This window comes from Festucalex cinctus, chromosome 8 (assembly GCF_051991245.1).
Source record: "Festucalex cinctus isolate MCC-2025b chromosome 8, RoL_Fcin_1.0, whole genome shotgun sequence".
In the NCBI taxonomy this organism is placed as follows: domain Eukaryota; kingdom Metazoa; phylum Chordata; class Actinopteri; order Syngnathiformes; family Syngnathidae; genus Festucalex; species Festucalex cinctus.
In genome coordinates this window covers 7,473,940-7,496,324 of record NC_135418.1, presented here as the reverse complement: position 1 = coordinate 7,496,324, position 22,385 = coordinate 7,473,940, and the positions used below count along the sequence as shown (strand labels likewise).

The 22,385-nt window shown below is 37.6% G+C and overlaps 1 protein-coding gene across 7 annotated transcripts in view; it reads left to right on the top strand.

The window, feature by feature from the left end:
• Positions 1-22,385, top strand: part of fhit (fragile histidine triad diadenosine triphosphatase) — a 208,697-nt gene that overhangs the window by 12,473 nt on the left and 173,839 nt on the right. The window lies entirely within an intron of this gene.

Below are 22,385 nucleotides of genomic sequence, written 5' to 3'. Positions count from 1 at the left end.
GTTTAAATGAAGGGAATGTGCCTTAAATTGTACTTAGAGGTATTTTTCATTATAAAAAAAGATAAATAGAATTTTGTGTTCATTTATAATTATTTTATAAAACACTAGTTTAAAAAACAAACAAACAGAACAAAAAAAACAAAACAAAAAAACATTCAAAATATCCAATATGGCCATTTGGATTTTAGGAACACAAGTCCTAGTGCATTACAAGTGCAACATAACGTAAGGCAGGATACCTTATTTTGTACATGGACCATGTATAAAATAATTATGGATCTTACCTTATATTGCATTTAAACCAGTGTTCCAAATCGTAATGGCCATATTAGACATTTTGAGTTTATATATATATATATATATATATATATATATATATATATATATATATATATATATATATATATATATATATATATATATTTTTTTTTTTTAATGGGCAAAATAATTTTATTAAGCATTTTATTTATCTAATTTGAATTTCATTTTATTCATTTATTTATTTTTTTGAAAAACAATCCGATCCGTGACTATTGTGATCCGCTGCACTACTAGTTGTTTGGGTACAAAAACTACGAGCTGGTCAACAAAAAATGAATTACAGTGTGTCCAAGATTATCAATGAAGAGGCAAAAACTTCAAACTTCGTTCAACATCTGAAGTTGCACAAAGAACGGTCAGTAACCTAATGTCAGTTTATCGGCTAATTATTGTTTCTAGCTGCATAGTTAATGAGTCTGGAAACTCACTAGTAATACATTGCAAACACAGTGATCTGTTGCACCATCTGGGTTCACTTCACTTCCTGACTCCTACTTTGATAGTCACCCGAAAAATATCATCTACGATGTTAAAATGACTTGAAAGGACTTGAAACTCAAAGTGTAGGACGTGAATCAATTGAGACTTGTCTGTCTTGACGAGTCTTGGCTTGGGACTTGAGGGCAAAGACTTGAGACTTACTTGTGACTTGCAAAACAATGACTTCTGCAAAACAACTTCTTGCAAAACAATGACCTATTGTTTATTGTTTAAAATGGGATCCCCATTAGTTTTCAGTCACTGTGGTGAAAACTATTCTTCCTGGGGTCCCTCACAAAAACTATATAAAAAAAATTATTAATCTTTACTCTGATACTGTTCCTGATACAAATAAATCAATCAATAAATCAATCAATCAATAACCTTTTCCTCCGACTCAGTCCAAGTTCTCTTGGTGACTATGTCCATTTTGTCAGTGACAACCAGCAGACTTGTCACACTTTAAAAACACCCACCTGTAGGATTTCTAGTCTTCAACTTATTAATTTTTGTCCATTTTTTTACCTCCTGTATCTCTCCCGTGAAAGTGCACGTTCTATTTATTCATACGCTCTCCCCTCTTTGTTCTTTATGTTATTATCTGTTTCCTCTGTTCTATTTTCTCAGTGCAGTCAGCCTACGTTCCATCCTGCTGACAGTGAGCAAACCCCAAATCTTTAGAAAGCCAGTGAGATTGAAAGATAATTTTATTTGACGCATCATTCAATCCGTTGATTGTTCCTATGCTGATCAAGATCAAGATAACATTTTTTCCCCCTCTGATGTGCCACATTCGGTTGAATAATTAGCAAGAGTGGTTATTGAATAATTGTTACCTTACTGACAGTTGGGCAAGTTACTTTAAAAAAGTAATTAGTTATAGTTACAAATTACTTCTTTCAAAAAGTAATTGCGTTAGTAACTCACTTACTGCTATGTGAAAGTAAATAGTTATTCAGCAAAGTAATTGTTTTTTTTTAGAATGTTCTAGTGTAAAAAATGTTCTAGTGTAAAAAATGTTTGTCATAATGAAGAACAAAAAGAATATATTTTAGAACATTTATTAATTATGTGGAACTCAAAAGATTGCAACTTGCCACATGCATAGGAATAAAAATGTATAAGAAAAATAAATATTGAACATAAATAACATTCACACACTTTAGTGTAATGCAAAACTATGAAACCCAAATGTAAACTTAAGTGTAAAAAGAAAAAGGGAAATCTGGTACTGTAACCACTAAACTATACTCGTTGCATAAGAAGTTAGCAAAACTCTTTCGGCATGGAGTTCCTCCTCCCTGTGTTGGAATTTGAGCCAAAAGAGCTCTAAATGATTCAGACGCCACATTGGACAGGGGGGCATGTTTTCAACAACAAACCTTGCAGTTAAATTGTTGAGTTCAGCCTTATGTTGCTGCTGACCAGAAAACTCAAGTTTTGCTGCTTGAGTGGCTCCGACGCAGTCTCTTCCACTGCAGCTGGCCCTCGCTGTGCCACTAGGCTTGTGGTCGCGTTAGCAACAAGTGGCGTGTTAGCATGTGTTGATGAGGTGCTTCATCATCAGATTGGAGTTGCTTGAGGCAGACATGGATAAAGTCTTTGTCCCCGGGGATAGCGTGCATTTAACATAAACATTAATCAGCGAGAAGTAGTGTCTGTACTACCTTTGCATTCCCTCTCTGTCGCCATCCTCGCTCTCATGAGTAGAAGTGCGTGCGGCATGGGTTAGAGCTGCGGCCGCCGCCCACACAACTTGTTAGCCAATCATAGTACACAAGCAGCGAAAATGCACTTTTTAAATACAGGATTTAAACAAACAAACGACTTCTCAATTTACAGATCTGGGCTTTTCTTAACGTGTGGGGGTGATTTTGTCCTAAACCCCCACACCCCCAGCCTGTATTTGGCCATTTTCTGTTTGTTTTGTAAACAGTGGGACATTTCTGTGGAAAGACAGTGTTTACACCCCTCCAGCCAATCGCAGAGCGGGGGGTGGCGTGTCGCAAACGGGGCCGGCCGAACGTGTCGGCTGCGTGACGTCACTCCCACGGCAATTTGAAAGCGCACACGGATTTTTATTTTTTTTTTCTTCGTTTGCATTGTAGTTCAGTGTAGTTCGGACGGGTGGGAGCGAAGGTACGTGGGGCGGTGCAAATTAGATGTTTGGTGAGATTTGACGAGCCGCGGCTTGTTTTTCCGCGAGATATGACAACAGGAGGGGGAGGAATTATCGTTGTTGCTGTCTGCGGACATCCCGAGCTCAACATGTCAAGCTAACACTACCGGTATGTATTCACGTTTTTGTCTTTTGTTACATTTGTTGAACTGTGTACCAAAACAACAGAAGACATCACTATTGATATTAGCCAAAGCATGTTAGCACAGTGGTGGCCAGTTAATTGCTTAATTGCTGAAACTTCTTTTTTTTTTTTTTTTTTCCTGAGAGGACTTTTGCCATAATGTAAGTGAAGCAAAGCAAAGCCCCTATCTCCGGTGTGTGCGAATGTCAATGAAGCGGCCGCGTCAAGAGGTGGACTGTGAACACACTGTACAGCTCTGGCAATAAAACGCTAGCGCGTAAAGCTCATCGAAACATTTTTTTTTTCATTTCCTTTATTTAACCAGGCAATAAACTCATTGAAAGTAACAATCAGTAATCCAAGAGTGATCTGATCACAGGCTTAAAAAAGCCCCTTCGCTACTTGTGTGAATGTAGTGTTGTTAATTAGATGGCTCGGTACTCTGTCCAATACCGGGTAACATACATTACAGGTTTACGTTCCCGACTTTCTGCAAAGATATTGCAGTTAGCTTGTCTGAACGGGGAGTGTGGACAATTATTTTTAGCGAGTCAGAACGGAAAGTGTGGACAGTCAATTTGTAAGAAAATGGCTAAATGCCAGTTCAACAAGAACTGGCTTGAAATTCCCGACTTTTTCAGCTGGTTGGATGAGGTAGCCGGCTATAGGCACTCGGCTCGTTGCAAAGTTTGCAAAAAATATATAAAGTTGGGGACTTTGGGCACGAATATGGGTGTATAGGCAAGGCAAGGCAAGTTTATTTACATAGCACATTTCATACACAAGGCAACTCAATGTGCTTTACGCAAGGAAAGGCAACACATAAGCATCAACAAACAGTAGTTAACATTGAGAGGAAGAAGAGTAAATAAAAATCGGGTACAAAATTTACTAGAAAGAACATATAATGACAATATCAAAACATTATTCAGCAAACTAAAACATTTAGAGTAAGGAGTTTAAAATTAATAATAAAAAATTATAATTAAAAAAATAATAATTAAAGCTGCTTAAAATAGGTTGTATGTATGTGATTGTTGTGTACATTGTTTTGAGAACTGCAGTTCATCTCAGGTTGGTCATTGACAATATTGTTTATTGTATTGTATATGTTGTATGATTTTGGTGCACTTCGACATGTTTGAAACCAATACAAGTTGACATGGTTTTGAGAATCAAATATATGACCCCAACCCTCACCCCCCACCACCACCACCCCACACCGCTTATTTTTTATTTATTTATTATTTTTTTTAAGGTGTCTTCGGTCGGTCGTGAAGTTGGTCTAAAATTTTTCTCATAATGGTCTAAAAAAAAAAAAAAAAGTCTAAAAAAGGTCTAAAATTTCACTGAGTGATTCCTGCAAGAACCCTGCACTTGCACTCTCAGATTTTGTAGGCCTATTATCACTTTTCTGTGAGACAAAACAAGATATCTGTGGAGAAATAGGCAAACACTTTTTAGAAAGCAGCCATCAGGATGCATTTGAAGTGTCTGATTGCATTCAAGTTTTTTATTTTTTTTTTTTTTGGTATAACCAGTAAATACCATCTCTCATTATTGTCAAAGTGGGCTGTCTACTGAAAGATTGACAACTGGCTGCCTGGGCCTCTCAATAGCAGATAGGAAAGGACAGTTTTGATTATGAGCAGAATCCACTTCAAAATAACCTCTAGCCTAATCACACTTGATGTATTATCCTGGGAACTTGCATGATCAATTGCTTCTATATTCATAGATTTGCATTACAAGTATTTTTCTTTGTGATTAAATGTGTATTGCAACCGAGAAGAAATGTGGCCAACATTGGTAGGAAGAGTGTTGGTGAAGACTTCTCATTTTGGCTGATTTTTGGAAAAAAAGTCTTTGTGGCCTGCACAGACAGTTCTTGTCTGGGAAGATATTTTCAGTAAAAGAAGAAATGCAACATACCAATACAACTCAGGTTTTATTTTATTTTTTTAATCTGCCATATACATTTGCTGTGTGTTAGTGATAACTGTATTGATGCAAAAGTTCATATTATTAAAGCACATTTTATGTCAATTTCAACTTTGCGAAGTAGTATAGATTTTTATTTATTTATTTTTCTTGTAATAACTTAAATGCAGTGCATTATATATTGATTCACAGTTGGAGTGATTTCCAAACATAGGACATCTGAAACCATCAGCTCAAAACATGCACTCCATGTTTCTCCCATTACTCCCTGAGAGGAAGTGGCCCTGTTGGTCCCTCATCTTAGTTAATGGTGGCTGAGTGGCTCTCAGGCCTCTCATATAATGACCTGTAATGCATAAAAACTCACCCCTGGGTAATTTTCTGCCACTCTTAATACTAATGTACATTTCCGTGTCCCTTCCAAATGTGTCATTAAGTCCAAAGTGAAATAACAGAAAAAACAAACTTTGCAGTGATAGAAATTATGAATTTGTATCTAGCCTGCCATCCACAATCAATCTTTCTTGTTAGGCAGATTAAAACATCATCAATAGGCAAAAACAAATGAGAATTTGGGTGGTAAACTGATTAAACTGTAGAGAAAAATCAAAACGTGCAATTTGTTAATGATACCTAAAGTAGCACTATTATGAATGAGGCAACACAGACAGGTTTTAGTTTCATGAACAAATGTCACAGTGGCAAAAAATAAATAAATAAATAAAGGTGGATGGAGTTGCCGCCATTTTAAAATTACCATTTCAGTGTAAAGACATTTTCCTGGGTGGCTTTAATTCATTTGAATATATCAGTCTTTTGGTAAAAGGTGATCCAAAGATCATCATTGTAACCATTTCCCAGACAAAATGGCAAATTCATGGAAATTTGAAGAACTGCTTCATCATCTGTACTAACTATGACTAATTATAACTGGAGATAAACACTTATGTTGACAACAACTTGGATACAAATACCAAAGAACTTTATGCTATTCTTGATACTTTTGGCCTCTCACAACATGTAAATGGCCCAACACACAATCACATTCTTGATCTTGTCATCTCTAAATGTGTTGACATTTGATCTGTTGAGGTTAAAGATCTGGCTATTTCAGATCATTTCTGTGTGTTCTTTGAAATACAAATAACCCTCAATATGTTTATTCAATTCATGCATCACCAACTGGTCCTACAGACCACTCCATGCTAACCTAAAACACCTTCAATCGATCAATCAATCAATCAATCAATCAAATCACTTTATTTCACTCTTTAAAATAAAAGAAATGAAAGGGGACAGAAAGAAGTAAAACTTGTTTTGTCTTCCCCTAATCAATACAAACAAAAAAGAATTAACACAAAACCAATGACAGCAAGCGGTCAAGACGCTTTTGGTGTTACAATACTACCAAACAATTCAAAATAACACCAACTGGAGTCACCCCGCTCATTTTGGAACAACAGGCGTAGGAAATGCCGTGCATTGACCTAATCACTGTCCTGCGCAGCCTTCAATGTAACCATCCGCGGTTATGGTCAAGGCTCAAGTGCGGTCAAAAATAAAATTGTGCGATTAATATGCGTTAATACGTGATTAATGCGAAATTTTTCCTTGATTAATTAATCTATTTACTAGGGGTGTGAATTGTCTAGTACCTGACGATTCGATTCGTATCACGATTCATAGGTCACGATTCGATTCGGTACCGATTAATCCCGATACGAAATTATAAGTCCATTGTTGTGATTTTTTTTTTAAATTTAAATTTTGAAAATACTAATCAGTAAACTTGTACAGTGTAAGATTTATATGAAAATGTATTTATTTATCGGAAACTTCAGTCTTATACAGGTTGTAATCTGTTTCATGTTTGAACAGCATTAAAATAAAATATTAAGGCTTAATGTTCCATTAATTTAACATTTTCTCATGCTTAAGGTGTGAACCCTAAGACGTTTTGGGAAATATTTTTCCATCAAAAATGGATATTTAAAAATCGATTCGGCCGCCTATTGAATCGATTCGAGAATTGCGCAATGTAATATCGCAATATATCGCCGAATCGATTTTTTTTAACACCCCTACTATTAACGCTTTAACTTTGACAGCCCTAGTTGAAATACATCGTTGTTGTTTTTTTTTTTTTGTTCTGTATTTAGGTTTAGAGAAAATGTATATTCCTATTAATTTATACTCACTTTCCCTTTTTATAAATCTAGTTTGTATATCAACTGGTAGAATTTCACGGTAGGCTTTATACAATATTTTAAGACGGTTAAACTCCATCAATTCATTAAATTGTTAAATCTTTAGTTGTATAAATAATGGATTTGTGTGGTCTCTGTATCCACAACCCAATATAACACGGATTGCACGTTTCTGTATAAGAAAAATGGGTTCGGTGTAAGTTTTGGCAGAACACCCCCACACTTCAATGTAATAGGTCAGGTATGGAACAATCAATGAATTATATAACAATAACAAAGCATCCTGGTTCAATGATTCTTTAACCTTGTATAAAACAGCTACAGTTTGGGATACCTTAGATTTAACATATTCTATACGTGATTTCCATGTTAAATGTTCGTCAATAATAATACCTAGAAACTTTATTTCATTTGTCCTATTTCCATTCCCTGCACTGTCAGAGTTACTTCAATATCCATATTTTTACAACTGAATATCATAAATCTAGTTTTATTAGTATTTATAGACAGTCTGTTGGAATTAAATCACTTCATAATGTTCTTGAATTCTTTCTCTATTACATGTAATACATTATATATATTTTTCCCAGAAAAAAATAGAGTGGTATCATCTGCAAACAAAATACATTTTAACAATTTCGAAATGGTTGTTACATAAAGAAGAAAAAGTACTGGCCCCAGAATTGATCCCTGGGGCACCCCACAAGTTACATAACTGTGTTTTGATGGCCTATTATTAAATTCAACATATTGTTTTCTTTTTTTTAAGTAACTGGCAACTCATTGGTGTGCGACACCTCTTATACCATATTTAAACAATTTATACAGTAATATTTCATGATCTAAGGTGTCAAATGCTTTTTGTAGATTCACAAAAACACTTACTAAAATGTTTTTTATCCATGGCTGTGCAAATTTCTTCGGTTAACTCCATTAATGCCATGGTAGTTGAGTGATTGGAGCGAAACCCATATTGACTATTGCTTAAAATTTTATACTTATCTATAAATTTATTTAATCTTATCATTTACAATTTTTCCAGTATCTTCGAGAGCTTTCTTCAAGTACATTGAAGATGCGCTACGAACATAATGACTTTGAAATCAAAGTGCAGGAAAATGGAGCAAATCTGAACTTCAAATTCATTTTCACCTGTACAGACGATGTCTGTAATTTTAACAAAGAGCTATAGTAAAAGCAAAAAAACTGAAATCATTAGTAAGAACCTCAATAATACACACACTGTACTTCCTGTGGTCGACAAACTTACAAATCCCGGCTAAAACAAATAGCGCCAGAACTCTAAGCAGATAAATGCTATGAATTTGCTTGCTACTTGAGTGAAAAAGTACAATCCATCACATCCCACATCACCACAAACCAGCAAAATTATCACTTAAAAATCACCTAGGAGTAATTCAATTACCATGACAGAATTGGATTTAGTCGATCAAAAAACAGATTTGATTCAGAAGTTGAAACCATGCATTACTAGCTGCCAAAATGCTGCTGCTTGTCTCCTAACATGTGCTCGTAGGATTTGAACCCATTCAGACCCGATTTTTGTTTCTGCTGGGCAATTTTCATTTTATTTATTTATTTATTTATTTATTTCACTGATTTATGTAGCATTTTCAACATGAACATCGTGCAAATCAACCTTCGATTGTGATTGTTTAGGTAGGATCCAATTATGAATCAGAAGCGTTGACATCATCCAAATTACGCCTTTTTATTGGTTTAGACAGGCCATTATGTCATGTCCACTGTGATCATCTATGGGTCCGAAGGGGTTAAAACTGTCGGCTGACAAAACTATGGAAGGCACCACACGTGATGTGAAAAAAAATCACAGGAGTTACAGTTTTGAACGAAACGTGTGGTGTGCATCCACATGGCACAATCAACATCACACACAAACTGATTTCATTCATGAAAAAGGCGGTGTTTAAAGGGATGCAAGACTTATGAAAAAGTAACTATTTAACTCTTCCCTGAAAAAATTGCCAATTGATGTTGAGCGATTATGATTTTATAGTTTTTAACATTTGTGTTCAGCCGAAAGTGAAGATGAAACCGGCCGATAAGGAGTACACATTCAGCCGGCCGGCTCATAGCGAGTCGAATTTGGGGAGTATCTGCAAGTTGTGTGTTACAGAGGCTCATATTACCAGTCAAGTCACCATTGAAATTGTTCGCTCTGGAATTGTAAGTTGTGGACGGTCCCTAACCTGGACGGTAAACATCCGAGTGACTTTTACTCTTCCGGGCCATGCTACATGTTGCGTGCTAAGCATGCTTTAGCCCACATTAGGAGGCCACCCCCCACGGCCAACCCCGGCACGGAATGTCATGAAACCGGACGTGCTGAGGATTTTACCGTGAACAGAATTGGCGCATTACGTCAGCAATGTCCCATTGAAATGAACAAAGGCGGCTTTCGTTTACGCACAGGTTACGTCATCACAATCACGTGACCAGGGTAACGACATTCTTATTTTGATACTTAATCGGTTTAAAAAAAATTCAGGGAATAAGAAGCCAGAGATATTTGCACTCTTATTCTTTATAAACAATGCCTAATCTAATACTGGAAAATGAGTTATAAGTCTTGTATCGCTTTAAAGGAGTAATAATAGCGCAAACACAGTCTTTCTGTTGCTCCATGACTATTGATTTTGGATTCCCTACCGTCTTCCTCGCCGGTTCACTTTCTGATTGGCTATACGGTGTGAAGTCAGGCCAAAACAATCCAACATGTTGGATATCCCCGATTTTAGGTCGAAGTGGCCCAAATGTTCTCCCGAGCGGCCGATATCGGTTTGAGCCATGTGTGATGTCACCACACACGGCATGATTACCTGTTAAGATTATCTTTTGGATGTCGGTGCATCCTTACAATTGGGAGGGGAAATACGGGGCTACAATCGGGATAATTGTCCTGCCGTGTTCACCAGGCTTTTGCATTGTTTAATGGTGTCTGCCGTTTGTGTTATTAATACTTATTTTATTTACTCATTCACTTACCTTCAACTTGTGTTTTAATACCTTATTTTTTCTTATATACTTACCTACTCATATTTATTAATTTATTTTGTGTTATTTTGTTTGCGTGACAACTGTACTGCATGATTGTTTTTTATTCCATTTAGACCACTTTGTATGCAGTGATGGTTGTTTTAAAGTACTTTATAAATATATAAAGATGACTTGACTTGACTAGACTCAAATTTGAGTTGTTGAGTCTGGAATCAATATCATCTGACTTTTTTCAAAGCTATGGTTAAATTTGTTTAAACCTATTTAGGACAAACAATCAACACCAGTCAGGCAAACTTCCTAAACCCTTGAAAGTAGCTGCCATCAAGGCCATTTTATAAGAGAATGCTGGAGTTCTCCTTGTTAGCAAATTATGGACCCATCTTAAATCTCCCCTTCTTAACAAAGATAGTTGAAAAAGTGGTTTATAATCTACTTAGCAAATTCATGAACTCAAACAGACTTTTTGATAAATTCGAGTCAGATTTCCAACCTCATCACAATACAGAAAAAGCTGTTATTAAAGTACTAAATGATATAAGATTGAGGACTGATACAGGGAAGGTATCGGTGTTCAACTTTTTGGACCTCAGTGCAGCATATGATACGACTGATCATAATATACCTTTGAACAGGCTGGAGACTTGGGTAGAGTTAAATGGAACAGTCTAAAATTGTTTCAGGTCCTACTTGGAGGAAAAGAGGTACTTTATGACAATTGGAAATTTTGAATTTGATTGAATGGCCATGACGTGGGGTCCCTCAAGGATCAGTCCTAGGACCCCTTGAGTTCAGTCTGTATACGTTACCTTTGGGTCACATGCTTCAGAACACCAATGTTGGATATAATGTTTATGTAGATGACACACAACTATATTTATCAATGTGCGCAAATGACAGTGGTTCAATTAATGTATTGTGTGTTACTGTCTCGAGCAAATTAACAACTGGATGAACCACAATTTCCTTCAGCTAAATCAAAACAAAACAGAGGTAATTGTTTTCAGCAAGAAAAAAAAAAAGAAGAGGATTACCGTTGGAAAAGACCTGAGTGAGAGTCACTGTCTTTAGAAACCAAAGACCAAGTTTCAAATCTTGGACTGCTAATAGACTCATAACTGACTTTAAGTAATCAAATCAAATTTATCACGAAAACAACTTTTATTAGCTGACATACCCAGACTGAAGGAATGCATGCTCCAATCAGACCAAGTGAAGGTTATCTATGCTTTTATCTCCAGTAGACTCGATTACTGTGACGGTCTTCCGACTCTCTCAAAAGAACATCAGACAGTTGCAGCTCATGTTGCTTGTCTTCTGCCCTAAAGAAAAAGATCAGAAGTGGTTTGTTAGCCTTTTGCGTGAACTATCAAAGCATGATTGGATGAAAGATGAAGCATCTTTGAAGACGACTAGAGCATTCCCGTAACGATTGTTTCAATTTCCTGAGAATGAAATGTCCTGGATGACAGACTATTTAAAGGGATGGTTAAAAATATTCATAGTGTTACGATAGCTGAAGTCTGTCCTCTGGAATGCATTGTGTTCGACTTTAGAGGTTTCACAATAAGTGATGCTCTTTTTTTTTTTTTTTTTTTTTTTTTTTTTTTACCCGTCCTAATTCTCGCTCCAAGTGCCGTTTCAAGTTGTCTCTCAGTACCTTTTTGAAGTTCGTTCCCCAGGGCAGCCTGAATGACCAAAGAGCTCTGTGAGGGGGCTGTAATCACCCCTCTGAAGTGGACTCATTCGACTCAGTTGTCATTTTGAGTTTGGAGAATCTGTCCTTGCATGAACTATCCTTATGCACCCGCTATAAAAAGCAACTGCATTTCACAACAGTGTCTAAAACACTGAGTTGTTCAGTGATTTTTACTCATATGTATAGATGTTCATTTACAGATTTTATGTAAAAACCTCACATTCCTGAGCAGTAAGTGTATAGTACAAATATACATTCATGCACCATAAATTCCATTTAAAAGTGTTGTGTTTAATCTTCATTTTTCCAAAACTTACATTTTGAGAGTGTATCTAAAACAAGATTCAAGATACTGTATATATTTGTAATCTGCACAGTAAAACAACAACAACAAAAAACCTGTAGTCCTGAGGAATGAAATCGTACTTGTCCTTCTTGTGCGTGTGGTTTATGATAGGTTCCGTCATGTTTGTCACATCCTGATGTGGTCCCTAATTTTTCTCACACTCTGATCATGGTCAGACATGTTTTTCCACAATTGTCAAGCGTTTTAGTGGATCAAAGATGGATACTAGGCAGCATAAGCTACCCTCACAAAGACCCAGCTTCAAAACCCCTCCCAGACAGTGCACACTAGGGATATTAATGGTTCACAGAAGTCACCGTATGATACGTACCTCGGTTTTGGGGAATTCGGTATCACAGGAAAAATGTGACAAAAAGTTCAAAAAGCTGAATTCTTGGTTTCTGTTCATTTATTTTTAGCAGTTGTGCAGGTAAGGGTTTAACATGTCATTTAGAGCTTTTAGAACTACCAAAGATACTTGGGATAGACTGTAGATTACCACTTAAAAGTATTCAAACTTTACTTTCCAATTTATCCTTAACTCTTTTACACGCCACACGTTTATATATATATATATATATATATATATATATATATATATATATATATATATATATATATATATATATATATATATATATATATATATATATATATATATATATATATATATATATATATATATAAAAACTTGAATATGCTCATTCACATCATCCTTGAAAAAGTTCTATTTCATCAGATTTTGTCATGTTTCATTGTAATTTCATGCACTGGCAGTCCATTGAAAAGAGATACAATGCTGCCATCTGCTGGCCATAGTTAGTGAGTGTTTTTGAATCCACAACCTATTGACCAGGCAACGCTGCACTAAGATGTTGTACTGCCCATTGATTAAAAAAATAAATAAATGTTTATGGCGGCATATATCGTGATTTGACGAATCGTTATGAAACGTTTTTTGGGCGGTCAAAGAAAAACAAAAAAACAAAAAAAAAACCTTGTCTCGATTGTCAGAGATAGCTTCCGTGTCATGGTAAGTTCAACCGTCTCATTATTATCGTCATTATTATTGTTCCTCTGCATTAAAAAAAAACAAAAACAAAAAACAAAAAAACCCCCTCAATTTTAGCAGCTTTGTGTTCCATTAAGCCTCGTACCTCAACAAGCTCAGATTTCACACTAAATACATTTTGGGCCTGCACTGGGTAAGGTTAATGTTTTAGTATTCATACGTTTATATTGTTTTCATACTTTTATTTGTAGTAAATTTCGAGATTTCCTCATGTAAAATACTAGGTACCTTGGCTCAACAAAGGTTGCTTTCCAAGTGATCTAGTAAGACAGAGGCCGTTTCTCAATACACATTCTTGTCCGTACTTACGTCCTCGTGATGTCTTGAAACGTCATCAGTCACGGCCCAGTACTGTTCCAACTGCAAGTACGCAAAAAGCAAAAGCATTGGATGGACAAAATACCCGGATGTTGTTCTTACTGCGAGCTTTCTTCTTGTGACGCATTGCCGTAACTGTACCACGTGACTAGATGTTATATAATTCCGAGTACTATTTTAAAATATCACTTGAAATTAAATTATACATGTGATTTATCCAATTTACGATAATATAGAGGGGGTGTTCTGGAAAGATACCGGTGAGAGTTGCTGGTTTTGTTCTGATGCATCTTATGTTCAAGTGTGCAGATCCCAAAAACATGGGAAGGAAATCAAGTTTGACGAAATTTATTCCAAAACACAGCTGCAAAAATACAATAGTACACTTGCAAAAGAAAGGAAAGAGCTTGCAAAAGGCGAGAATCAAAACCACCGAAACAAGAATACCCCCCCCCCCCCAAAAAAAATAAAATAAATAAAATCAGTAAATAAATAAATAAATAAATGAATGAATAAATAAATAAATAAATAAAAATAAAAAATCAAACAAGCACAAGACTGAGGTGAGACGGGAATCAAAGGTGAGGTCGAGACTAGTTGGGCAAAGTCGGTGGATCAGCAAGAGGATTAGTCCGACAAACTGGTGTACTCAGCTGCCCAAAGGGAGGCTAATCAACACAAAACAGGTGTGTGGGAAGAAAGAAGAAAAATCGTGATGCTCCTCCACGCCCATTCGTTCCTTGAAGTACGAAATGCATCTTGGGATATATTCACAGCCAAGCCTTCACCAAGCAACAACCGATGCATCCTTGGTTTACGTTAGCAATGAAGAACGGCATCCGGGAATTCCGTGTGGTCTTGGCTTATGCATACTTTCGATTGGAACAGTACTTGGGCCACCATTGATGACGTCTCGCGAAATTACAAGAATGTAGGTAAAGTTTTTAACTCATTCACTGCCAGCCATTTTAGAAAATTTCAAAATTTTCAATACCCATGTGATATTACATTCAATAATTATATTTCAACCAAATCTACAAATGACAGAACAGACGCCCTACGTTTTGTCCCGCCCCGTTCTTTTATAATTGATAGTAGAAAAATGTAGGTTTACCAAAATACAGCCATTTCTCCCATGGACTCTGAAACTGTGTTTATTTCGTATAAAATGGGGCAATGATGTCATCTACCGGTGGTTGGGCATCAGTAAAGTTGTTTCCAAGTTTGACATTTACTATGGAGCATAGTCAGATTAGCCCTCATTTATCCCCGCTCTAAAAAATACAATTGACAAGTATACTTGTCAAAGGCAGTGAATGAGTTTTAACCAATGTATGTTGTACAAATACATTTTGAAACATCCAAATAGTAGTACAAATCCATTGAAAGCAAGTCACATGATATAACTGCGATGAATTACGGAAATGCGGCAGCGAGATATGCGTGCTTGGGAAGTACGTTCTTGAGACCGGGCTAACCAAGACCCTGCTCGTTGCGTCACACGAACGTACTCTGTGTTCTTGATATTGAGAAACGGCCAGAGACAACTACGGCATGGCACAAAGGGTGGCGGGAATAAGGGATGGTAGTCCTGAGGAAGACAGAGGGAGGCTGGATAGGGACCAGTTAGGCAGGTGTTGGTGGTTGAAGTTAATTAGTTTAATATTCATAAGTGGCCCTTGCGACAGAAGAAACTGGAAAACAGCAGAACCAATTTCAACCAAAGACCCAGCATATGTACATCTTTGCTGTATTGTGAATATTTATGTAGTTAGTCGGTTAGTTAGTATATGGGGATGTGTCTTTTGAACAGAACTTTTATTATACTTTGTACACCCTGCATTCTCTCTATTGTGGCCATTTATTTGTCTTCAATTTAAGGTGATGAGATGCGTTTTTCTAACGCCACGGTCCCAGTGTGTCACCACCCTATTACATGCCAGCCATGTATTTGTTCTATTGCTTTTCAAATTGTGTCTGTAGCTCCCCAGGGCTGTGAGATTGCTAGGTTATCACTGAGAGGAGATTATTTCTGTCTGACATTCTGCATGCCAGTTATCCATGAGGGATGCTTGCTTGCCCATTTTCTTAGTGCCGGGGGAGAAAAGAGCGTGAATAGTCAGGACTGTGCCAAAAGGCATTGGGTGGAGGCGGAAGGGATTGATCACTGTATATGGCTGGTTTTGCTGCTTGTTTTATAGTGCTGTATAAATAAAGTTGAGTTGAGAGTTGATTTGAGTTGGTCAAAGATATTTATTATTGATTTATTTTTAAACAGAATTTTACATGGTGCACTGAGGGGAAACTGTGATATTCATTGTGGTCTACTAGGAAAGCATTGTCGGTCTGTGTAATGAGACAAATGCTGATTCTGGAAAGACGAGGGAGAGTGACTTGTTCACTAAAATGACAATTGTGGTCTCAATCATTCAAAACTGAATGTCCTCGGCATTGACTGCTTTTTTTCTTCTTCTCCTCCCCTCCTCCACGACTACAATTTCTTGCAGCAAAGGAGCCGTTTTGTTTCAATTGTTTATTGAAGAATTGAACATCCATCCAATTTCCACATTTAAAGAAGACAGGGTTGTACTGCAAGGGCTGGGTGGTCTGGCGTGGCCACTCAAAGGCGTGCTCCAACGCAGTGCTTCAGAGACGGGCGTGGCAACCACACAGGGAGAGGCGGGTTATATGGAACCGGGCGTTTTACTTCAGCATTAGAAAATAGCTAGCAAAATACCTAATATTTCTTAAAACAAATACATCGCTCTGGTGTCAAAGGTAAGATTTAATCATTATATGCCTATAGTTAACTGTGGAAGGGCTTACATTTATGTGTCTCCTGCTTGTGGGCGCAACTGTAGTAAGGGAGAACCCGTAGGAGGTCGATGTCTATCTTCGTGAAAAGGGACCTTCAGTTTATGGAGAATTGGGAAACTCCGTCGTCGTGAGCGCACATTCCGAAGGCTGAGGGAAAAGATTAGCAGTAAAGAGCGGTATTGGGATTGAGGTCCGTCAATAATGACGGATACCGTGGTGGACACCTTTTTCGCTGAGGGTATGATGAATGACATATTAATGATTACAATGCAGCTCAACTTATTGTTGCCGGATTGACGATGACTTGAGGGAAGCTCAAATTTCATTGATGCGCCCACCGCTGTTGGTTAATGACACATTTAAGTTTGTTTTTAAATATGAAAGTGTGCAGTTCATTTTGGGATGCTTGATGTGGCCTACTTGGTATCCAGATGGCATTTATTTTGGTTTGACCATGCTAAAAGTCAGTTTTTGAACATTCACTACCCTCTTACAGAAACAGTGTGGGAATTCATTGGCGGCCTTGGTTCATATTTAGCATTTCTCAGATACCACTTGAACGTGTGGCTCTTAAGTTTCTTAGATGAGATTTATGTGACCTTGCAGAGCATTTGCTGTGTTAATGCTCTGTTAATGAACATCATCGGTATTCATCCATGGCGGGACTTAACTAGATTGATCTATAGTGGGTTCCCTTGGTTTTTCTGCTAGGATCAGTGCATTTCACAAGGGCCTTCCAAGGCTCCTGGATGGACTGATGGACTTTGAAGTTAGGCTTTATTTGACAGAGAATGCAGCTCTGTGCTAAATCTTCCCACATGTACATCACAAACCCTCTTATTCTCCTGAGTACTAACGTGCAGTCCACCAGGGAACCCTGGGAGCTGCTGTTGGTTTGAGACTCACAACTGTGCTTTCTTTTTTTTTCTTTTCAACCTTTATTTTTTCAAGAAAGGCGAGTTTGGAGATAACTTTTCTAATGATGGCCTCATTACAAACAAATTGTAATCAAGCATCTTTCAAGTATTCCTTTTTTTTTTTTTTAAACAACTCCCATTTATAACTTTTAAGGTATAGTCTCTTCAAGACACAAAAATCTCTTTGGGGAGCATCACATGTGATGCTCTCGCATGATACCATGTCTCAAGCCATCTTAAGGTGCGCATGTCTTAAGACAAAAGAAATATGTCTGAAGATGTCTTGAAGACAGTTATCCCATGTTCTGCTTCTGTCATGATACCATGTAGTTATAGTCAAGAGAAGATGGGAACAGGGGTCTATTGTTCTTTTGTAATCAGTTGTAGTGGGGATGTTTTAAGGCCTGGATACACCAATGCGTTTCCAGAAAATTCTACATGTTGAATCAGCATTTGACTACTGTGATTGGCTGTTAGCTAGCGAATCACGCGGGGCAAGAAGAGGAAGCGACAAATGCGAATAAACAGTACTGATGGAAAGTCTGGACCATTATTAATTTATTTATTTTTGCTCATTTTGCGCATCGTCACCCTGCTGTACAATGTCTGTCTGGACAGAACATCGGGAAGATGACTTTGTCTCTCTGGTTCAAGAGAGACTGGCATTTTATGATATTACCGTTAAAAGGTTTGCCGACAAAAGGTATGAAAGCAAAACTATGGCATGACATGGGGACGCGACAGGATATAGCATGTTGGATTTACTTTTATATACACGATACTGTGCAAAAAGCCGGGGGGTTTCATTCATGTGGGAGGACATCGTGAGAGAAAAAGTAACCGGTATGCATTGTTTACGTTTTTATATCCCGCCCCCGTAAAGATAACCTGTAAATAGCCAGATTGATAAATTGTGATTCATTCAAGGGTGTCCACAATATCATTCTCGGACTGCTCCACGGTAATTTGCTTGGGAAAAGCGTGACATTCTGAACAATACTTTGAGCTGATTGGACGATGAGGCATTGTGCACATTTGTAAATCTTTACCAGCTGAAAATGCACGAAGTGCCTCGCGCTGTTCAACATTCAACAAGGAAACCGTGAGTAATTCCAGCATCCATTCGTCCATGTTAGGTTTGTTTGCACCGGCGCTAGCTTCCTGATTTTGTCACAGCTGCATATCACGCCCCAAACACAATGTCGCTCTGTGTTGGTGGTTCGGATCAGTGGAAATCAACGGGCTTGGTACTAGGGATGTAACGATATCCAAACATCACGATACGATATTATCACAATATGAAGGTCATGGTACGATAATTATCACGATATTGTGGGGGCGTTGGCGACATTTAAAAAAGATCAGACAAAATTAAAAAAGCACAATATTGTGCTTTTGTACATAACAGCAATACATATAAACCACCTACAATGTCTAATAACAATATTGAGGCACTTATTTGTTAATGCACGCACACATTGATTGCTTCACAAGCAAATTAGGTTCCCCTTTATCTGACAATTAGCATAAATTTTAAACATAGAAGGCCAAAACATCCCTAATGAAAATTAAATTGAACTAATAAATTAGCCACTAGAGGGTGCTAGAACTGCACAAATGGAAATCAACATGACTTTTTTAACAGATGTGTTCCTTTTAAATATTGTGAACATGACGACGACGATATTGTGGAGTTTTAATATCACAATATCATGATATTGCCCTTATCGTGACTTCCCTACTTGGTACAAGATTTATTCTCGTGAGTTTGTGAACTCACAAATATTGCGAGAATTCTTCTTGCAGAGCAAGGTTACCGTAAAGAGGTTTCTGGTTGCCTTTGGGAAAAATGACTACCATCGCCGATGTTATGGAGGGGAATTACTTCTCGCGCATGCGCTGAAGATATGTAATAGTTGGGGTCGCTGCGGTGTGTATTTACGTCATTTTTCTAGGCGATGTGCCAACATCTGGGCCAACACCACAGGGGGTAGGCCTCGGTCACATTTGACCAACGTTGGATTGGTGTATCCAGGCCATTAGTCACCAGCAGATAGGGGTGGGTGTCTCTTGGTGTTCTTTTGTAATAATATTGAAGTATTACGGTTATAATTTTTCAAATACAATGTTAGTTTAAAATATAATAAAATGGACTTGTGGAGAAATGCATTGAGCAAATAACTTGTGTAGCTCCTGCAACAAAGACCTGGACACATACAACAATGTAGAGCAAGCACATTTCTTCTGAAATATGAAACATGAGAAAAATGCAAGCCCTGTATCATACATGGTAAGATCACCTTTAATACTGCACAGGCTACTCCACAATTTCAACTTAGAGCCTCCCAATATGCTTCCGTGCTGCCTTTTATACACACCCGGGTTAAGGGAGCACCAAGCTCATATTAGAACCTATAGATTAAGCAGGGAGAGTCATTTAAATTTTTTGGTGACTCAAGGCAGGTGAGTAAATACTTTGGACAACATAGGGTACTCCTTTATCTTCCTCTGACTCAACTATCACAGTACAATTTATGTTTTGTATCCTCATGATGTGTGCTGAAGTCTATTTATGATACTACCTGAAAGACTCTCTGGATACCTTGTGTGTGCTTCATGTCGATCAGTGTGTCTTTTCTGTTTGTAATGCGCTTTGTCCACTATAATCAAATTTCATGGGCTAATGCTTGTTTCCCGAAGATGGTGTGCTGACAACATGCATTGTGATTCACTTACACAACCAAATTGCAGCTCTAAAACATCCCCAAGATGAGGAGGTAGGGCTCCCCCAATAAGATTTGTTCGCAAGCATTCTTGGTGATAATTGGTTTAATACAGGATATAAGTACATGTTAATAGCTTGCTGTTATGCTATCTGTCATGTATAATCACAATCATTTTTCTCTTCAATACTTAAATTTGCTTAGTCAGTTTCATCTTGATTAAAAGTAGGGATGCACTAAAGTATAATAGAGATGCCACGTTGGTCCATCTGTTGTGGTTGTGGCTCATATCAATAAAATTCAGCTTCACTGTGCTTTACGTACATTGAAACATTGTGTAAAGTTTCTACAATGTTTCAATGAATTTGTTAGACTTATAGTAGGACTTGAAAGTATATTTGTATTCAAGTTAATTAGGTAAACAATTATATCGATATCAGCACTTTCTAAATCATTGGTTTATCGTATCAGTTGAAAATAGCGTTATTGTGCAGCCCTAATTAAAAGGGTAAGTCGACCCAAAATTTACAATAATATGTTGTATGTGCCCCAACTAGTTTAAACACGGGAATCTCTGATTAATATTGCGTTTGTGGGATATGAGAAACATTCACCCGTTTTGATCCATCTTAGGCAGTAGCCATTTTGTCACTTAGTGCCGAGTGAACATGATATCACAGTCGCTCAGGTCTCAGGTAACGACCAATTACAGCTAAACTTCAGAAAACAGGAGAACCATGTTTGAACATTATCTGAGCCCTGACCAGCTGTGATGTCATTCAACAGTAAGTGACAAAATGCCCCCCAAGATGGATTAAAATGGTTGGATTTTTCTGCTTAACTCGTGTTCCACAAACACTCAGGAAAACATTTTTAGACTAGGTCCTAGACTAGGACGAGATCTGAGGCCTGCAGGTGGTCGTCGCTGAGTCCCTTGCTTGTCTCTCTCTGCTTTGCTTACTAGCTTTTGCTAGGTTCTCCCGCTAGCCACTCTTGTAAGCTGCTCCGCTAGTTCTTGTGAGCAGCTCTTGTAAGCTGTTCCAGTGAATTTTTGCAAGACACTCCCACGAGCTCCTGCTCGCCGGGCTACTCACTCGCTCTCACTCAAAATAATAAGTACCGGTAGTAGAAATTGACCTTAGTGTAAACCACGCCCGCATGACCTAGAAAACCAATCAAGACGCAAGACGTCATGTCTGAGTCGGTACATGTGTTTTGGTACGCGAAAAAACAATCCAGCTCCCGCTGGTGTATTGCATGGCTATCCAAAGCTGAGAAAAAAAAAACAATAAAAATGGTTAATCGCTGTAGACACACGGCTGATGTAAGAATGATAGCCATTATCCCGTTCGACTAACCGGCATCCTGCTGTAGTCAAGGCTTGTGTAAGAGAGACACGAGAGTCACTATCCGGTTTATTCGCTTCCCTAAACAACTACGAAAATTTTCTGTGCTGGATCAAACTTTGTGGAAGACCACACACACACGACCACTTGAATAGTACTAAGTCTGCACTAAGGTAATGTTCTCTATTGTTGTTTTTAGCCAAAGGCTAACGATAGGTCCAGGTTGCTAACTGTCCATGCGTTTGTTGACTGACTATTTACTATTAATGCCAACAAAACCTTGAAACTATGACAGCTTGACAGGGACAATGTCCAAAAACATTGGTTTTGCCGACAGTCGGTTGAAGTGAGTGAGGCGACTCTGTCTTTTTCTGATTTGTGCAGCAGTAGATAGCGATGTGTATTTCCTTTTATTTTTGGGCAAAATTGCACGGTGAAGATTAAAAAAAAAAAAAAAAAAAAAAAAAAAAAAAAAAAAAAAAAGCTCTGCTTGCTTCGAAGAGAAATATCGACGTTTTGAAAATACCTGACCGCGAAATCACAAGGAAGATATGGCAACTTTGCCATGACTGTGAATGCACTTTGGCTCATCTTGACCGGTAAATGTCCGAGGGGGGCTGCTCGGTCGCATTTAGTGGGTGAGGTAAGGTCAATTTGGTGGTAACCTTGCAAAGTGTGGTCTCTCTGAGACACATGCTTCAAAATCATTGCATTCTATTATTTCACCATTAGATGACACTACATAACGCACACTGTCCCTTTAAAAAAAAAAAAAAAAAAAAAAAAGTGAACCTCTGCTATATGTTTTGTTTTTCACTGATGGCCACCAGCTGTACATGGTAGTGGCAGCAGCATT